General features: G+C 33.9%; 1 protein-coding gene across 1 annotated transcript in view; it reads left to right on the forward strand.

Moving 5' to 3' along the window:
* GRIK2 (glutamate ionotropic receptor kainate type subunit 2) overlaps positions 1–18115 on the forward strand; it is a 249350-nt gene that overhangs the window by 32434 nt on the left and 198801 nt on the right. The window lies entirely within an intron of this gene.

Consider the following 18115-nt stretch of genomic DNA (forward strand, 5'->3'; position numbering starts at 1 on the left):
TAACTGTGATGTTTCTGTCAATATTTTACAGATTGAATACACAATTATATTAACTTTCTTTCAAAATTACACTTACTGTATTTTTTTTTAAATTATAATGCCATATTCTAAATGTCAAGTTCACCTAATTTCCCTGTGAAAAATTTTTATGGGACAAAAAATCAAGCTAATGAAAATTGTCTCTTTCTCTGTATTTTGTGTCTTATTCATTTAAGATTCGTTCATTACTAATGTGTAATTTCTAATATTTACATAAATCTTGTTTTTAAATATTTTATTAAAAGTATGAACAGGACCTCATTACTATATTTGCTACTTTCTGTGATTTCAGATTAATCTGATTAATTAATCTGGTTTTTTATTTTCATTTTTTCTTTCCATTGACAAGAATTTTTGGCCTCACTTTGGTTCATAAAAATCCCAACTGTATTTCTGCAAAAAAACTTTCATTGCTAGGTTTGGAGGAGTTTCTGCTCATTAATTGGAATTTAGTCTGGAATTATAATATCAGGAAGGGGTCTATTTTAAAAGACACCCTACATTAGGGCTTTAGTCTTCAAATTTGTTGAAATATTTTCCGCTTTAGCCTCTTAGCAATTTAGGTAGTCGGGGTTTTTTTTTGGGGTTTTTTTTGGGTTTTTTTTTGGTGGGGGGGATTGTTGTTATTGTTAGGTGTTTTTTGTTTTTTGTTTATTATTTTAGGTTTTTCATCTTCCATTTGAAAAATGGAAAATTCTATTTCTTGAAGCCAGGTATCTTAGTAATCTCTCAGATGCCCAGATTGTGTTAATTATTCCACATAATGCAACTAATTAACCTTTTTTTTTCTACTGATAAGTTTTGATGATCTTATAGGTATTAGGTGCTACATTACAATCAATATTTTTCAAGTTAGTTTAATTTTTTCTAGAAAATTACCCTTTTTAGAGAAAAATACTTTTTTAATGTACTTACTGCATATAATGTTGTGAACATGATAGTTTGAAACATTTGAAATTTAAATTTGCTGCCTAATTAATTTAAATTAAATTTGCTTCCTAATTTCCTTGCACTGCACCTTAAACTTGGTAGCTTAAAAGTTGTATTGTTCATTTCTCTAAATAATTTCAAACAAGCAATTAACCCCCTAAAATCTGAACACTGTGTGAAACATGCATCTGATTTATATATAGCTGCTACTAATTACTGTAAGTCATTGTTTCATGCTTCCTTGTTTGCATTAATAATTACAATTCTTTTATAATTACCTTCTTGAATTTAAAATTTGCATCACTTATTCTTTGTAGTTGTATATTTTATGTACTGATCAAAGATGTAAATGATCTCAGACCTTTGGATATTTTCCAAGATCAGTAGTGATAGTTATTTTATGAGAACATAGGGCCATGGTGAAAAATAATGGAATAATAAGTATTGTAACAGAGTTCTGTGAGCTAGTTGCATGTTTTTCAACTCCTGTGGTGCTGCAAAGAAAATACTTTTCTCAGAAAACCTTCTGATGTGAGGCAGAACCCTATAATTGCTATTGTATGACTCTGTAAGGATAACACTTTACATCATTATTTTGCCTCAGGATAAAAAAATACAAAAAAGTGCATGAAAATCAGAGTGGCTTCTGTGCTTCAGCCCTCTATGCTCCAAGTGGAACCAAGTGTTCATACAGATTGTGATGAATATTTTATGGCCATTCTTTTTGTTGGTTAAGCATTTAAATGTGATCTGATTACCTGGGTTTTAAATACCTGAGACATGCAGATAGTATTTAAATTATATTTAAAGAGTTAATAATCTTGGCAACTGTTATGAGATTACAGAGTTTTTTGATCTGGCCCTTAGATACAGAAAAACCATCCACAGCGTGTCTATTTGTATGGTGTGAAAGAAAGTCAAATCATGATGTCACTGCACAGTATTCTTTCTGTGCCCAGAATAAAATAGGCCATTTTATTGACTTATTATCAAGACAGTTGTAAAATCAATTAAGAGTGTAAAATTTGACTTTAATATCACAGTTGTTCATGTATATTGAAAGTCAAAAAATGGACTTAGGAATCAATTGGTGCTATGGTGTACTTTAACTGATATGGGCTGGACTGGAAATATGTTTTATTTTCACTGGTTGAAAATGGCTGCAGCTTAATCCGCAAATTAGCAAGAAGACTGCTTCATGGGAATGCATTTGGCTTGAACCACACACCTAAATGCCATTTAATTAGGTTTAAAACACCTAAAACTTTTTCCAAATAAAAACCGGAAGCTTTGTATAAAGCATTTGGAGACCTCAGTAAAGACTGACTTTTTTCTAGTGGTCTAAAACCAAGCAGTTATGAACTGCAAAGTTTTTAAGCTCTGGTGGTGTTTGTGTTAGGTACTTCTAGCCCAGACCTTTCCACCCTGTTGACTTTACCCTATTGACAGTTACAACTACCAGTAATAATTCTGAGATTGCTTTTCCTTACTTATCATTCATAGAGTTTCCAGTATTAATTGTTGTTTCAAGGTCTTTTCTGTAGGCTTGTATAACTCTCTAACTAGTGTATAATTTTCCTCATTATTATTTTACCTTTTAGTGTCCTAACGGAATACAGAGTTGGTATAAAATTTCATCTCATATATGGAATGTTCCAAGTCAAATTTGCAAGTGTGAATCCTGTTGAGTTCAATTATTATAACACTTCCTTTATGTCTAGGCTGTTCCTCAGCAGACCTCTTAAAAAGGTGATAGTTTAGGACACCTGAGGGGAAAAATCAAATTTTCTATCACATTTCTTAGGAATTCTTAAGGATTCCTTAGATCTTAGGAATCTTAGAAATCTTAGGATTTCTTAAGTATTTCTTTGTATGGACTTCGGCCAAAAAAAGTTAAACTATTTAATCAATGCTACTATATTGAACATTTCTAGTAATAAATGTTTACTTATTGGTACAACAAAGAAACTAAATGTATGCTATGATTTAGGAGTAACTACAGTACAATTGGCTTTATTTTTTTCATAGCTTCATAAAATCTGTAGAAATGTTGAAAACCATTTGCCATATTGTTTCAGACTTTTCAGACTTTCTTTGCACAGTCTTCTTGAGATAAAAGTTGTGTAAATGTTTATAAGAAATTATTTCTTTTAAAGTCTAAACTATTTTCTATTAGAGAAAAATGTGAATATACTTTTAATATGTTCTTAATATACTCTTAATACATAGAAGTCCTGTGGAAATCTCACTGGTTGAAGACATTTTTCTGTCATCCTAATAGACCTAATTTGTACATTTGATAGTTCTTTCATGTTTCTTTATGTCTGAGGATGATAAAAATTATACTTGTCCTCGTAGCATAGAAATAGTGATCAAAATATGTTGCTGTTCAAGTGTATTTGTATCCTTTCATCTGCCACACACTTGTGCAGATATGCATGTTCACATGTGGTATAGCTTACTAAACTACTTAAATTTGTAATATCTTTATTTTAAGTATTTTCAGCAATCTTGTATTTACTTTGACCAGTGTTTTTATATCACCATACTCTTACTAACCAGAAATAAAGAAAATATAGTGTTTACAAAAGTAAACATCATATGAAACTGGGACATGCTGTGGCTGTTACATCTTATAATAAAATTACAGGGATTTTACAGTAATAATAATTTTGCTAGAGGTAATAAACCATGCCTTTAGAAAATTGTAGAAGAAAAGAAGAGTCAATCCTGCATTTCCTGACTTAATTCAGCTATAGATATAAGTGAGTTTTTAAAAAATTTGACTTCTTACATATTTCTGAATAAAATTCAGAATGGCTACTCTGCCAAAATGAAATGGGCAAACATCAATTAATTCACTCATTTCCCTGTTTCTCACCAACTATTCTTACTTGTTAGCAGTTCAAAAAGCACTTTTAGAAAGTTAGACTCTGGACAGGGTGGGTTGTTGGCATTTGAACCTTGTGTTAGACTGAAACTCTTTGAACAATTCTCTGATATATGATATACTTATTCCTGTTATTTTCCACCAACTTTATACTGAATTCTGAAATTTGAAGACGGTTAGTACTTAGCAAGCACTTGACAGGATGACTTGGCATTAACAAAACCACACTATTTTTCAACCAGATTATGATTTCTTCTGGACAAACGAACCTGTAAGTTAATAAATCCCCCAAATACATCATAATGAAATAAAAATATTTAATTAGAATAACTTCAGCAGACCTTTTTTCTTAAAATTTTAGATTTGCAGGTTCATCCTTATTTTAGCCTGGGGTAAAAAATGAATTTTGAACTTTCCTGTAAAATAGAAAAACAATCCTTAATTGTTATGACAACATTTTTGTTAAATTCTAACAAGATTGTCATCTGTACTGTAAACGTAGAAAAATATTCTGGAAAACAGAGGGGTAATATATTATTTTAAAGAAACTTTATTTTGGTGTACTTCACTTAATGAGTCTGTAAAAGTATTACACAGAAAGAAGAAAAAACCCCACAAAACCCTGAGCATAAATACACTTCCACATTTATATATGACAACCATGATTCACACAAAGCAAAATAGAGCATAAATAAAGTGTTATGAACTCAGAATTTTTTACTCTTCAGCTATGAGTCTTCACAGTTTTCTGTGCCTCAAGTCAGAATTTAACATGCATAATTAAGATGACCTAACAAGCCCTGCTGTTTAATTAACATAAAGTTTTCCTTACTAATTGCTTTTGCCTATCATCCAGTTTAGCTCTCTACTTTTTTCTTATATAGAAAAGAGTGTTCTTTTTTTTTTTTTTTTTTTTTTTTTTTTTCCTATTCTGACTGTTAATTCTACTCTTTAGTGCCCACTTTAGTAGCTATATATGGGAGGTGCAGAGAGGCACTGTGGTACTTCTCGAATGTGAGAGCCAAGATCAACATTTAGGTTTTTACCCTAGAAAAATCAGTTTGCAGCTGATGTATTTTGTGTACTGCCTGGCAGAATGGAGCATGATTTAGTGGAGCATTTTCTCTTTTCACTCCTAGTTATTTTTCCCCCCCTTTTATTTTTCTTTTCAGTAAATGAAAATAGTTGAAAAAAATCCCCTGAAATTTAGAATGATATTAAATACTATTGGCAAAATTGTAGAGATTTATTGCATATGCAGAATGAGTTTATGGTTCATTTCTGTGCATGGGATTATCATTTGCTTGAAAAAAGGGAGATGACATTGTATTTATAAAGTTTTGAAATTTTTAAACCTGGTATATAGGCTCCCTCAGATAAAGGGAAATAGATTCAATGGTATTTTCTTTAAGTATGTAACTGTAAAGAAGATGCAAAGATCATGAGGAGAGATTCTAATATCTCCATGAATTGTCCTTAATTGAAGGAATGTACAAATGCATTTACTCACATTGCTGCCTAGGAAATTCATTTTGAAACTAGCCGTTTTAAGGGATGCAGTAAAAACCTTGAAGTTATAATTCCTTTGATATTTGAGAATGGAAATGAAAGAGAGAATAATGTTGGATTTGTAAATTTGTAGATATTCTTCCCTATTAGCTCTCCATATTTGTACACCTAAAGACTGGGGGATGCATTTATATAATATATTCTTGTTTGTTCTTTTTCCCATGATTGCAAGAAAGCTTTCAGTAAGCAACCTCTCTGTCTAAATCTTATGACTGTTTTGTAAAATCTAATTTATCTGAATGTTCTCTTTCTCAGCTTTGTAGGTGTATTAGTTTAATATTTTCAGAAGTTTTGTTGAATCCAAGGTGAAGCCAAAGAATTGCTAAAAAATGATATGGTCAAGCAGTGAGTATAGATGGACAATAATGATCTATTTTCAGTTGCATTAAATCAATGTGTTTAAAAACCCTAAAACCTTGCGAGGAATTGGACCAATGTAAAAAGCCTATGTTAAATGGCCACCTGTAATCAGGTGAAAGAGCACATTTATTAAAAGAAAATACCTTTATTTTTGGTAAAAGATTTTGAATCACCTTAAACTAGCTTGGTTAAGCTACTAGTGTTTGAAACATATTTTTTTTGCATTGTTAGGTTTGGAAAGATTAAGAGAGTAATGGCACTGAAACCATGAAAACTGAAGTTGAAAGAATTGTCTGAAACATAAAAATCCAAAATTTATAAAAAGAGATGCAGTTCTTCTATCATAGTATAACCAAAGCTTAGTGATGTTTTTCATGAAAGAAATAACTCCTATGTCAGATAATTGAACATAAGTAGTACTGAGGGGACTGTTATACTGCTCTGAAAGCTGTGTGTATTTCTCAGGTTCTTTGTTCTACTTAAAAACAAACAAACAACAAAAAACCCCAAACAAAAACCCAATCCAATCATCCAAAATAAAATGGACCCCATCCGCTGATGTCCCAGTAGTTTTAATCTAACTGTTCCTAATCCATTTTAATCAAGGTTTAGGTAAACAGCATGATCCAAAGAAAACCAGGACTTGAAAAAAAAAGTGAAGTTGTGGTAAGTATAGGTATTAGAATTTGACCAAATAGAGTTAAAATGATGCTCTTAATTACTGACTCAAGAAAACAGGAAGATGCAAAACTGGAAATATACTCTATTAGCCATTACCATTATCTTGTATATTACAATACAATATATTGTTCAATATGTTTTAACCAAATTTTTTTTCAACATTAATTTCATAGTTTCTGATCTGTGGTTCTCCAAAATTTATGGTGCAGTTCAGGGTTTTCTTTCTGGAGCTTGTCTGACTTTATTTGTCCTTGATGACAGTATTTTCACTGAGAGTACAAACTGTTGAATAGCTTGATACAAATTAGTAATTTAGTTTTCTTAATGGTAAAAGGATATTTGTGAAACTTCAGTCTCTTATCTGTGCATGACAATAGGAAATAACAGTTATATTTGGAATAGCTACTTAAATAATAAGTTAGTAACTTCTAAAAGGCACTGTGACTGCCTTGTCATTTGAATTTGATGAGAATTTGATGAGAAGGTGCTGTTAAGGTTCCTGAGGGTGAAAAGGTCAATAAAAATAAAAAGAAATACTTGTTACAGAAATACAGTCCTGGATTCTGATTTAGAGCTTCAAAGAAGATATCTTCTTATGTAGACAGCTTTATTATTATCCCTTTAGCTAAAAGAATTTTTTGAATTTGCTGATGAGATGTGTTTAGTAACAGTGTAGCAGCAAATGCGTACTTCAAAGGAAATACTAAACAATTACTCATTACTGCCTTACAAGCTAAGAATCTCCCCTAGGCACAGTTAATTTTGTGAGTTTAGGGACTATGCAGGATTTCATGCTGTAAGATGTTTTAGAAATGATTTGTCAGCTATTTTGGGAATTAATTACATTATTAAATATTTGAGTACTGTATACAGTAAGTTTTATAATTTTAAGAGACAGGATAGATCAGAAACCTATGATCCTATCCCAAAGGAAAGCTATGTAGGTGTTTCTAACTGTTTTTAAAGTTATTTAAGTGCTAATCACTTAATAACCTGATGACATGTATATTATTTATATTTTTGACTTAATAATTGACTACTTAATGCTTATAAAGTGGACTTATTTTACTTAATTAGGTAAAGCCACTTGCAAGTAAGAAGAAGAAGGATTTAGATAACACTCAAAATCTTCTATCTTACTTCATAGATATTATTATATACTAAAATCTTAAATCTAAGTTTTTCACCTTGTGAGGTCACACAATATTCAAATTACACACCTACAACCCCAGTGCTATTACTCAATTTCGGGAGCTTGTTCTACAGGCTCAATTAAAATGTAGTGCTTACTTGAGGGTCAGTTCTTTTTAGAACAGAAAGCCTGAAATTTTTAGCCTCCAGAGTTCCAACAATGTCCAAGTGCTGTATAGCACTTTACAGAAATTGGAGTTTCTCTTCTGTGGAAGATTTAATTGAATTCTTCCAGATGCAGCTTGAGGATGTATGTACATATTTATAAATATACTAGGATTACCATTGATTCATATCATGCTTTCATTTTAGAAATCTGCATGCTGCTATGTCTTTACGACACAATAGAGAGAACTCAGTGTAACAGCAAGTGGGGGAATGGCAGAGCTTGTGCAACATGCAGGATCTCCTGCACAGCATAGAGGAGTAGCTGAAGCACAGATTGTTCTTGGAAATAGGAATCTGAGTGCCTTTTCTCAGGAAATATGCACGTGTCTGCACTAGTATGAAATTCAGAGTGAGGACTGCAATTAAGGAACCGTAACCTGTGAAAGATTATGTTTCTAAAGAATGGCAATGAAGCTGGTGAAGGGTCTGGAGCTCAAGTTTTGTGAGGAGCGTGTGAGGGAGCTGGAATTGTTTAGCCTGGAGGAAAAGAGGCTCAGGGGAGACCTTATTGCTCGCTATGACTGCCTGAAAGGAGGGTGTAGACAGGTGGCTGTTGTTCTCTTCTGCCAAGTAACAAGCGACAGAACAAGAGGAAATGCCTTCAAGTCATCCCAAGGGAGGTTTAGATTGGATATTAGGGAAAATTTCTTCCCAGAAATGGTGATCAAGCAGTGAAACAACCTGCTTAGAGAAGTGATGGAGACACCATTCCTGGAGGCATTTAAAAGTCTTGTAAATGTAGCACTTAGGGACATAGTTTAGTGGTGGAATTGGCAGTGCTGGATTAATGACTGGGTGATAAAGGTCTTTTCCAACCTAAGCAATTCTATGATACTGTGAAGACAGAAGACATTTTTCTTAGTATATGCCTTCTGAAATTAATTTTAATTGTTTATGTATATACTATGTTTATTGTAAATTTTCAGGAAAAATGAACCAAAGGAAAGATTTCTTTCAGTCTCTTTTTTTGCTGTTATTTGTAGAACTTGCCTTGAGGAGTTATGCCTTCTAGCATAACTAGAGCTGATAATCGTGGACTTATCTGCAGGAATTAATAACTCTAAGAATCATTATGGCTACCATTGTAGGATGTGGAATGGTAACAGTGAAGGCATGCTAGGTTAAGCAGCAATGTAGATAATATAATTTCTGGAAGAAAGGGACCATCAATTTAGGCTTTACTGTGTGCTTATCAGCTTCACTGCCTGTTAGGATTGGACATGTACTACACTTAATAGTGACACTTAGAAGTATGTTCTGGGTAAAATCCTGGTCCTTTGGAAATCAGGGTATTTGGCTAACCTTTAGTTTGCTACATGCATTCTAGGCTCAGATAGGGTATGCAGATGAAGAGCTAACACTTTTAACTTCTTTTATTTAGTTTTAAAGTGGAGCATTAAACACTACATACTGCAATGGAGCAGAAAAGAGTGAAAATCATATGGAAATGTTTGTCTCTGAATATTCAGGTTGTTATTTTGGATGCTGTTTGGTAGGCTGGAACAGTCTTCATTCATTATATGCTTCTCATATATTAAAACCAAGAATATATTATTTCTGTCTGTTACTAATGAATACTTATTAATTACTGGACTAGTTGACATAGCTGGTAGAAATAAACAAGCTTCTAAGGATACTACATTCTCTGCTGAACACCTGTAAGTGCACATGCTTGAATTTTTGGCTTTTTCTTTTTTTCCCCCCCATTTCCAGATATTTATAGATGTATCTCTGATAAGATATTACTTCCCCTAATTTTTGCTTATCTCCTTAAGTCACAGCACACTTTCTGCTTCTAAAAGGGTTCATATAGTACATATTGACTTCATGGGGACTTTTATAAAGACCAGATATGTAGTTATTGCTTATATTAGTTTTCCTAAGGGATAACTTTATTATCTGTCCAGAAAGCCATGGACTCCATTTTAGAGCTTTACAGTTTCACAGGATATTTTGCTTGGCCTCCACCCTTCTGACCCTTCAGAATATCAAATGTTTCCTAAAAGTCCAAATTCATGTCTGCCTACTTTTGGTGAATGTTTTGGCTCTTCTTCATATTTCAAATTATGCTATATGGTTGACATTGTAAAGCTTTAAGTACAATTGTAACAGTAAATATATTTTCTATTTAAGGAGTCTAAAGGGAATGCAATTGCCACAAGCACACATACAGAGCTGTTATACAGTGTCTAGGAAAATTCAAACATCCACCCAAGTCTGCATGAGAATACCTTTATGTCAGGCTGGAAACAAAATTAACATGCTTTCATTATTATATATTTTCTCTGTGAATGTGAGGCCTGTACTCTCCCAAGTCTCATTCAGCATAAGAGATAGGTGAGGAACATGTACTGGATGCACTAAAGAGAATTAAGTGTCATGATGTTGTGAAACAGAGATTTCAGATTTAATACTCCCATTTCCCAAGGTCTGAGTATATGTATAGTATTTTAATCCCTGTGAAATTGCCTTAACCTAATTCAGATGATGATAATCTCTGTAATATCCTGGAAATAAATACTAAAATTTTAGAATTTCCTTATTTTGATCCTGTAGGATAATGTATTGAAAGTTTGTGGTGAAATGCCGCTGGGAAAGCATTATTTTGTGAAGTATATTCTGTGTATGGGGTTTATATATATATTACTTATAAAAACAAAATCTCATTTGATCTGTTTGTCATATGTAGCAATGGATGTGTTAACCATTCTGTCTGTTTCTTGAGCTGTTGATTGAGGCCTCAGTTCAACAAAATGTTCACTGCGTTTTCTCGCTGAAAAAGCAATACAAAGCTTGTCAAGTTGTTCTGCTGAAGTCAAGTGGATTACTTTGACACTTAACATGAAGTATATAATTTATTTAAATGAGACTTCAAAGGTCACTCATAAAAAAGTTTTATGTAAATTACTTTGCTGCACCTCTTCACTTTCATATTTTGAGGAAAGAACGAGAGAGAATTTCAAGGTATTTCTGATCATAATGGGCAGTTCTTTTCCATGTCTTCATGACAGCAGATTTAGTTCAGAAAACACCATTTTTCAAATTATGGATGCCTGATGACATGATTGTTCTCAGTGTTGTCTACATAAAAGTAACAGCATTAAACTTTAGATAGGTTTCAACTATTTTGGATTTCTTCATCCTCTATTTGCTTAAAATTCACAATGGCTATTCTACTGCAATTCCAAAGTTTGATTGTGGGTAGAATCCAAATAAAAATAACTCTGTATTTAAAGGAATAATCTTATCTGCAAGATTACTAAAAATGAACTTTTTTGTTTTACTTGTTAATCTTCAAATAATAATTTAAAACCTTTTTTTTTTTTTTACAGTGCTTATTATTTCTGTTATTTGTTATAGTCCTTTGGGTCTTTCACACAGTGGGATTCATCTTTCATCTTACCATGAGTGCTGGAAGTAGGTCTTCCTGAGTGGGCAATTTTGCAGTAGTGTACATCTAGAGTTGAAGTTGGGGAATATTAACTTTTTGCAGCTGAAGGTCTGATGCCTTTACTTCATGAAGCTGATAGACTAATTTAGACGGTGATGTCCACAATATTTTCTGACTAGTCTATTCCAAACTCCTTTGAGAAAATTAGAAACCCATAGACACCTTTTGGTCAGTGATAAATTTTGTAGAACCACAGAACAGCCCAGGTTTGAAGGGACCTTGAAATACCTTGTCTAACTTTTCATGGGAAAGGGAGCTAAGATGCACTCTGTCCAGTTGGGTCTTGAAAATCTGCAGTAGTGAAAACTTCATCATATCCCTGGGGAGGTTGTTCCCATGATCTTGCTGTAAACAAATTCTTTCTCAAGGTGAAACATCTTCCAGTGTACGTTCTACCCGTTGTCCTTTGTCCTCCTCATGTGGGTCTTTGCCAAGGAAGAGTCTCTGTCCTCTTTGTAGCTGCCCCTTTAGTACTGAAATACTGTGGTGAGGTCCCTCCTAAGCCTTCCCTTCTCCGGGAAGAAAAGACCTAATTCCTTCAGTTTTTCCTCAGAGTGCAGGTTTCCAGTCCTCTGATCATTTTTGTGGTGATCCCTTGGACTCTATCCAGTGTGCTTGAGTCTTTTTTGAAATTTTGAATTATGGGGATCATAACTGGGCAGATTACTTCAGATGTGGCCTGATAGATGCTGAGTAGAGTGGGATGATCACACCTCTGTCTCTGTCAGTAACGATCCTGTGAATGCAGACCAGGATCCAGTTTTCCTCTGCTACTGCACAGTCTCATGGCTGGCTCATCTTCAGCTACTTGTCCACAAGGACCTCCAAGTCCCTTTCAGCAAGGCTGCTTCCCATTCCTGAACATTCTAACCAGTACTGGCTTCTTTGATTATGTCATCTTTAAACTATTTCTTAAATTGAGTTGGGTGAATTTATTTTCAACATCTAGTTGAGTATAGAAACTTAAACATTGACACACCACTTTCTGTTCAAAGACCACTGTCATTCATGTGAGGTCCTCAGCCTAGAGTTTCTTGTACAATCATGAATTGCCAAACTAAAATCAATATTCATGGAAGGAGACATTTCTGTCTTGGTTGAAAGATTTATAGGAACATCTGGGAGCAATTAGGAAAGCTTCTTTTTCTTTGTCAGTTAGGTCGTCACAACATTGTCCAAAGCAAAGATGTGCTTAATGGTTTTGATTAGCCCAGAATTGCCACAGTTTTGAAATTAACTAGGAAAATAATAACACAAACTTACTCTTTAAAATTGATTATTCTTCTTTTAATATTTATACAAGTAGGATTCTCTGCCTTAATTTGCTGGATTTAGTCCTGATGCAATATTCTAGATGAAGAAATGAAATTTATGCTAGGTTGCTTCAGAGAGTGTTGTTTCCTAAATACATGTCTTAAATAAAGATCCTTTTGAGACAGACACCAGCAAAGTGAGAAAATTGCTTTGAAACAATTTCAATGGGAAGATCTTGAAAGAAGTTCTCCTTAGATGAAAAGTCATAAGGTCTAATGTGCAGCTGTGTCATGTAAAACAAACTTTCATTTGATTTATTTATAAATTGGAAAATAAGGGTCTTTACAGGTGAAACTGAACATAAAGCTCAAGTTAGGAAAAAAATATTTAGTTTGGAAAAGAAAACTGTTAACATTGATAAGGACATTTTAAAATTAATGTAAAAAGAAGTAAATTATGAATAGAATTTATCTAGAGAAAGAGGAAAAAGTGAGAACTGTATTATTTTCTGCACCCACATAAAATTGTGCATGTTTTCATTTACCAAAATCAGCTGTGTTAGGTTAAAAATAGAATTATTTGTTAATTATATAGAAGTTACTCTGAACTTGATAAAATCAGGCTGTCATTTAGGGTTCATTCCTAAAAATAAAGCTCAACAAAACTCAGATGGGATATACTTGAAAATATACAAATGAAAGATGAATATAGTTTAACTGTAAAGTGTGGGATGCCATAATAAAGTGTATGTATACTGAAATTTAGTTTGGACACTAAAAAAATCAGGAAAAACAATGGTAGAAAATCAGTGAGTTTTACATATATGTGTGTTGGGTTTTCTTTACCTTGTGGATACCAGCACATGTTCCTTTTCCCATTTGGTCAGAAAATGGTTGTCAAGCACTGGAACAGGTCTCTGAGGGAAATGCCACCATCCCTGGAGGTATTTAAAAATGTAAATTGGGTGTTAAGGGACATAGTTTAGTGGTGGAATCGACAGCACTACATTAATGGCTGGATTTGTTGGTGTTAAAGATCTTTTCTGATTTAAATGATTGTGTGCTCTACAATGAATTTATTCAATGCTGTTGGATAGAATCTGAATGTCAGGGACCTGTATTGATTTTCAAGTAAGCTCAAGGGAGAAAATCCATCAGTAGAGCAGTGGGAAATAAAGCACCATCAGGAGAGACTCTTTACTATCTGAGAAATAGGTATCATATTTACAGAAAAATATTGAAGGTTTTTTTCTGGGAATATAAATTAGCAGTAACCAAGATTGTCGGAACTGAGGGGCTGGAGCACTTGTACAATGAAGAGAGGTTGAGGGAAGAAGTCTGGGGAAAGAAAGGCCTCTTAAATTCCTAACAACATCCCCCTAACTTCTGCAGGAAGATTATCAAGCAGAAAGAGACAAGCTATTCCCAGCAGTACATGGCATAAGCATGAGAGCAAAGGCATAAACTGAGAGAGATTTTGACTGGATTTAAGGAAAAATGTTTTCACTGTAAGAGAAGTAAAACAGTAGAAAGGATTGCTCAGAAGGTTGTTGTAGAATCCATCCATGAAGGTTTTCAAAACCTGATAAAGTTCTGAACAACACCTCTATTCCTAGAGGTGACGCTGAAAACAATGTAAAAGGTGCAAGGTGTCAGACTAGTGAAGTCCTGTGATCTCTTCATCTTGAATTGCCTTATGATCCTTATTTTATGCTCAACAATAGTGGCTGTCCTCTGAGAGGTTAATCTCCAGTATCTCTGAAGAGCACTGTTAGATCTGAGGGAACCTCTTCATAAAGAACGGTAGTTAAGAGTCGTGAAATTGAAAACTCTCATATTCATGAAGAATTGTAGCTTGATCACACAGACACAATACAGTTGGTAAACCAGAGTACCAGTGCTTAATTTTCTTCTATAAATTACCCTTCTAGTCTGGGAGAAGGAACTGCATGCTTCCTGCAGGTTTTATTCATTTTAATCTTAAGGGGCATGTGAATTTTCAAATTCCAACAAAACCTCATCCAGTACCGTGTGGTCTCAAATATCATTTTTAAGCTTACACAGTCACAGAAGGTGTGTTAGAATATACCAGTCAAGATATTATCAGACTAATAGCTAAATGCTTAGTGAACCTGTTCTATAAAAGAAACAATACAGTGATAATTGTCTCTCTCCTGGAAGTCTCTAAATTGTGTTTTTGCTGGATGTTTATAAGGCATGTTGGTGAGCTTTTTAAGAAATCCAAATTGGGTGATCATTGCAGCTATCAATCCACACAAACATGTTTATGTCCCAAACAAATAAACTTGAAAACTTCTGAGAATTTAAAAGGGTCCAGCATTTAAAATGATGAGCACATCGTTAAAAGAAACTATGAGAAACTTAATAATTTCAGGTTCTGCTCAGAACATGACTGGTTTGTTGTGTTTTAGTGTAAGGAGAATCATGAATTCAGCTTGTCTATGCTGTACACATGTAGGTGTAGAGGTCAATCTACCTGTCCCCTTTTTGCATCCATTGACTTGGCAACCTTCCAGAGTGGTTGCTGGCAAATCATGTAGAACCTTTCCAGGAATGACTAGCGGTCTGCTAAGTTTTCCAGCAGTGACTTGGCATATTCAGACAGATTCTTTCATAGTAGTGGCCATGTCTTAGGCTTCATTTGTTTCTGTTTGCAGATAAACTGCCCAGAGAGCAAGTTTAATATCCTTTGCCTGTGCTTCAGAGTGAACTGTACATACATACCTCCTAATGAAGAAGATGCCTAAACAGTATGTGTGGAATTTGCCTCTCCTAACTTAATCCATGTAAAATTCAAATGTCTAATTGCTTATATTACCTTTACAGTCAGTACAGGAAGAATAGAAAAACTTGTCCTAAAAAAGCTGCATAGACTACATTACTGAAGAGGAGTCTATAGGGAGCCTAGATGATTGGCCATTTAAAAAGGCTGAACTTGGAAGAAAATATTCCTTTCTGATATGTGTGTGTTTTACACATACAGATCTCTCCACAGTTTTTATTTTATTGTTCTTTGACATTTGAAATTGTGTTTACAGTTCTACTCTGCCTTGCCTGCAGCTGTAAGGAGATAAGTGTTCTTTAATACGGACTATATTACCTCGGTGCCCTATTTTGAATTAATTATTACATGCACACTGAGGTGGTGATGTATTTTGATAAACTAACTAAAAATGCACTAAGAATACAGTCGAATCTGTAAGTAAGTAGCATTTCTTGTTTTGTGCCTAAAGCACAAGAACATTGCTGCTTTTAAGGCTGGTCACAGAGTGTCAGATGTCAGAACTGTCTCAACCTATCCAAAAGTGTGCTTTCATTCTTGTGGACTCTTGCAGATTTTACTCCCCTGAAGGAACTTCTTAACAATTCATCTGTTTGGATAGGGCTCAGGTAGTAAAGTTGATAACCATATCAAGAACTATGTCACTATACACTACTTTTTCCTGATGACATATAGTGAAGACTGACACTCCTTATCTGTTCAGATCAATCTGAGCATATTTTGTAGAGACTTGATGAAATTATCTCTTCTCATGTTGCATTCTGTAAACCTGAACAGTTTAGTTCTTGACAGAGAAGAAAAGAGGGGGGAAATAGGTTTGAATTCTTAAAATATGGCAGTGATATACAATATAAGATATAGCAGTGCTGTATGTTGGAAAAGTAGACAAACCTCTAGAACTTTTTGGGTTGGTAAGTCCCGAATTATATAGAGTACTAAAAATGTTTATGAAGTTCCTTAGCATTTACAGGTTAGCCAGGGGCTGCTCTGCAGAAGCTAGTAAACTGAATCTTCATGGGTCAATTTATATGATCCTAGTCTTTCAATATGTCTTTTTTTTTGTCAGGACAGCAACAAGAATCCAAGTGTTGGGGTTTTTTTTTTTTTTTATTTTTACCAAACAAACCCACAACAAACCCAAGCCAAATAAAAACAAAAACAACAAAAGAAAAAACATATATATTCTAGTACTAGTCTACTAGCTTCATGTGACCTGGAGGACTCTAGCTAGCTAGATAATATTATTTATGTACATCTATTGTGATTTAGTCCGTTCAAGTAATGCCCTTTGGGAGGTCAAACAAGGGGAGAAATTTTTTTTTCTGAGTGTGAGCCTTTAAATAGGTCAAGATTAGATATGAGACTTTCAACAGCCAGTAATGGAACAGCATTAAGTCTTCCGAGTTCACTAGGTAGTTGAATGTGCTAATGGAGGAACCATGCTGGGAAAGCACACAGTTTCTTTGGAATTTCTTATGAAGATGTGATTGCACATTATGATATGAATAGGTGTCCTAGATGTGTGGGCATTTTCTGCCAGAAAATTAAGGCCCCCTTTACCAGACAATAGCTCACTGGAGGAATGTATTAGTGGTGAAGTAAAATTTGAAAACAAGTTCTTTCTTATTTAATAGTCCATTGACTTTCCTCCTAGAGCCTTTGTCCCCAGCCTGACTACTATGGTCTTTATTTTCATTCCCTAATCAAGCTCTTGCTGTTTTAATCTGACTTGGGAAGATTATTGTATAATTGCATCATACGTGCAATTGTTTTATTCACTTTGGTCATCTGTAAATCCCACCTTGTCTTCTGTATAAATTTCAGTATCTTCTTGTATCCATTTGTGTCTCCAAACATTTTATTTTCCCTGGATAGTTCTATTATGTGATTCTACAATAAGGGCACTCATAGTTTATTTTTTTCTGATTAATTATTGAGAGTTTAGTAGTATAAACACATTAATGTTGCTTCAGAAACGGCATAAATTTATTACTGTTTATGGTGTAATGTGAGCTGATATATTATTTTCAAAAATGAAAAATAAAATATTATTAAGATGTCATTTTCTTTGTAGTGTTAAGTTTTTACTCTTCTGCTGATATTTCTGACCAGAAAAATAGTTTTCTTATTTTTCTCTCAACTAAAATAGCAAATGCTATCCTTTCCTAGAAAGCCTATTCTGCAAAAAAAATTTCATTCTACCAATTCATAAAAGATGCTTGGAGTGAAAGGCATAAATAATCTGCATGTATCAAATAATGCACAAAATTAGATGTCCAGAGTGAGTAGAATAGATATTTTCTGTCTACTGTGCATGCTAAACTTTCTGCCCCGGTGTCTTTATAAAACCTTCCCATGAATGACAAACTGATTTTTTATTGTAAAATCAGATTTGCCTTGGTTTACAATGTAGGCAAAACTGGGATTAAAACTGTAGTTTTCAGAAATATGCATAGTAAGGATGGGATTGTATCTAGAGTTACATAATAAGTAGATAACAAGGCTTTAGTAAATATAAATCTATAGAATGGTCAAATGGTTTGTGGTGGCAGGGACCTTCAAGGCTCATTTAGTCCAACACTGCGGCCACAGGCAGGAGCATCTTTCACTAGAGAGGATTGCTCAAAGCACCATCTAACTTGCACTTGAACATTTCCAGTGGTGGAACATCCAGAACATCCCTAGGCATCCCTAGAACATCCCTAGTTTTAGAAAATGCCTACTTCCAAAAAATGCAACTTTTAAATACTCAGAGTAGGTTTCTCAGCAGAATCATTTTT

This window comes from Prinia subflava, chromosome 2 (assembly GCF_021018805.1).
Source record: "Prinia subflava isolate CZ2003 ecotype Zambia chromosome 2, Cam_Psub_1.2, whole genome shotgun sequence".
In the NCBI taxonomy this organism is placed as follows: Eukaryota; Metazoa; Chordata; class Aves; order Passeriformes; family Cisticolidae; genus Prinia; species Prinia subflava.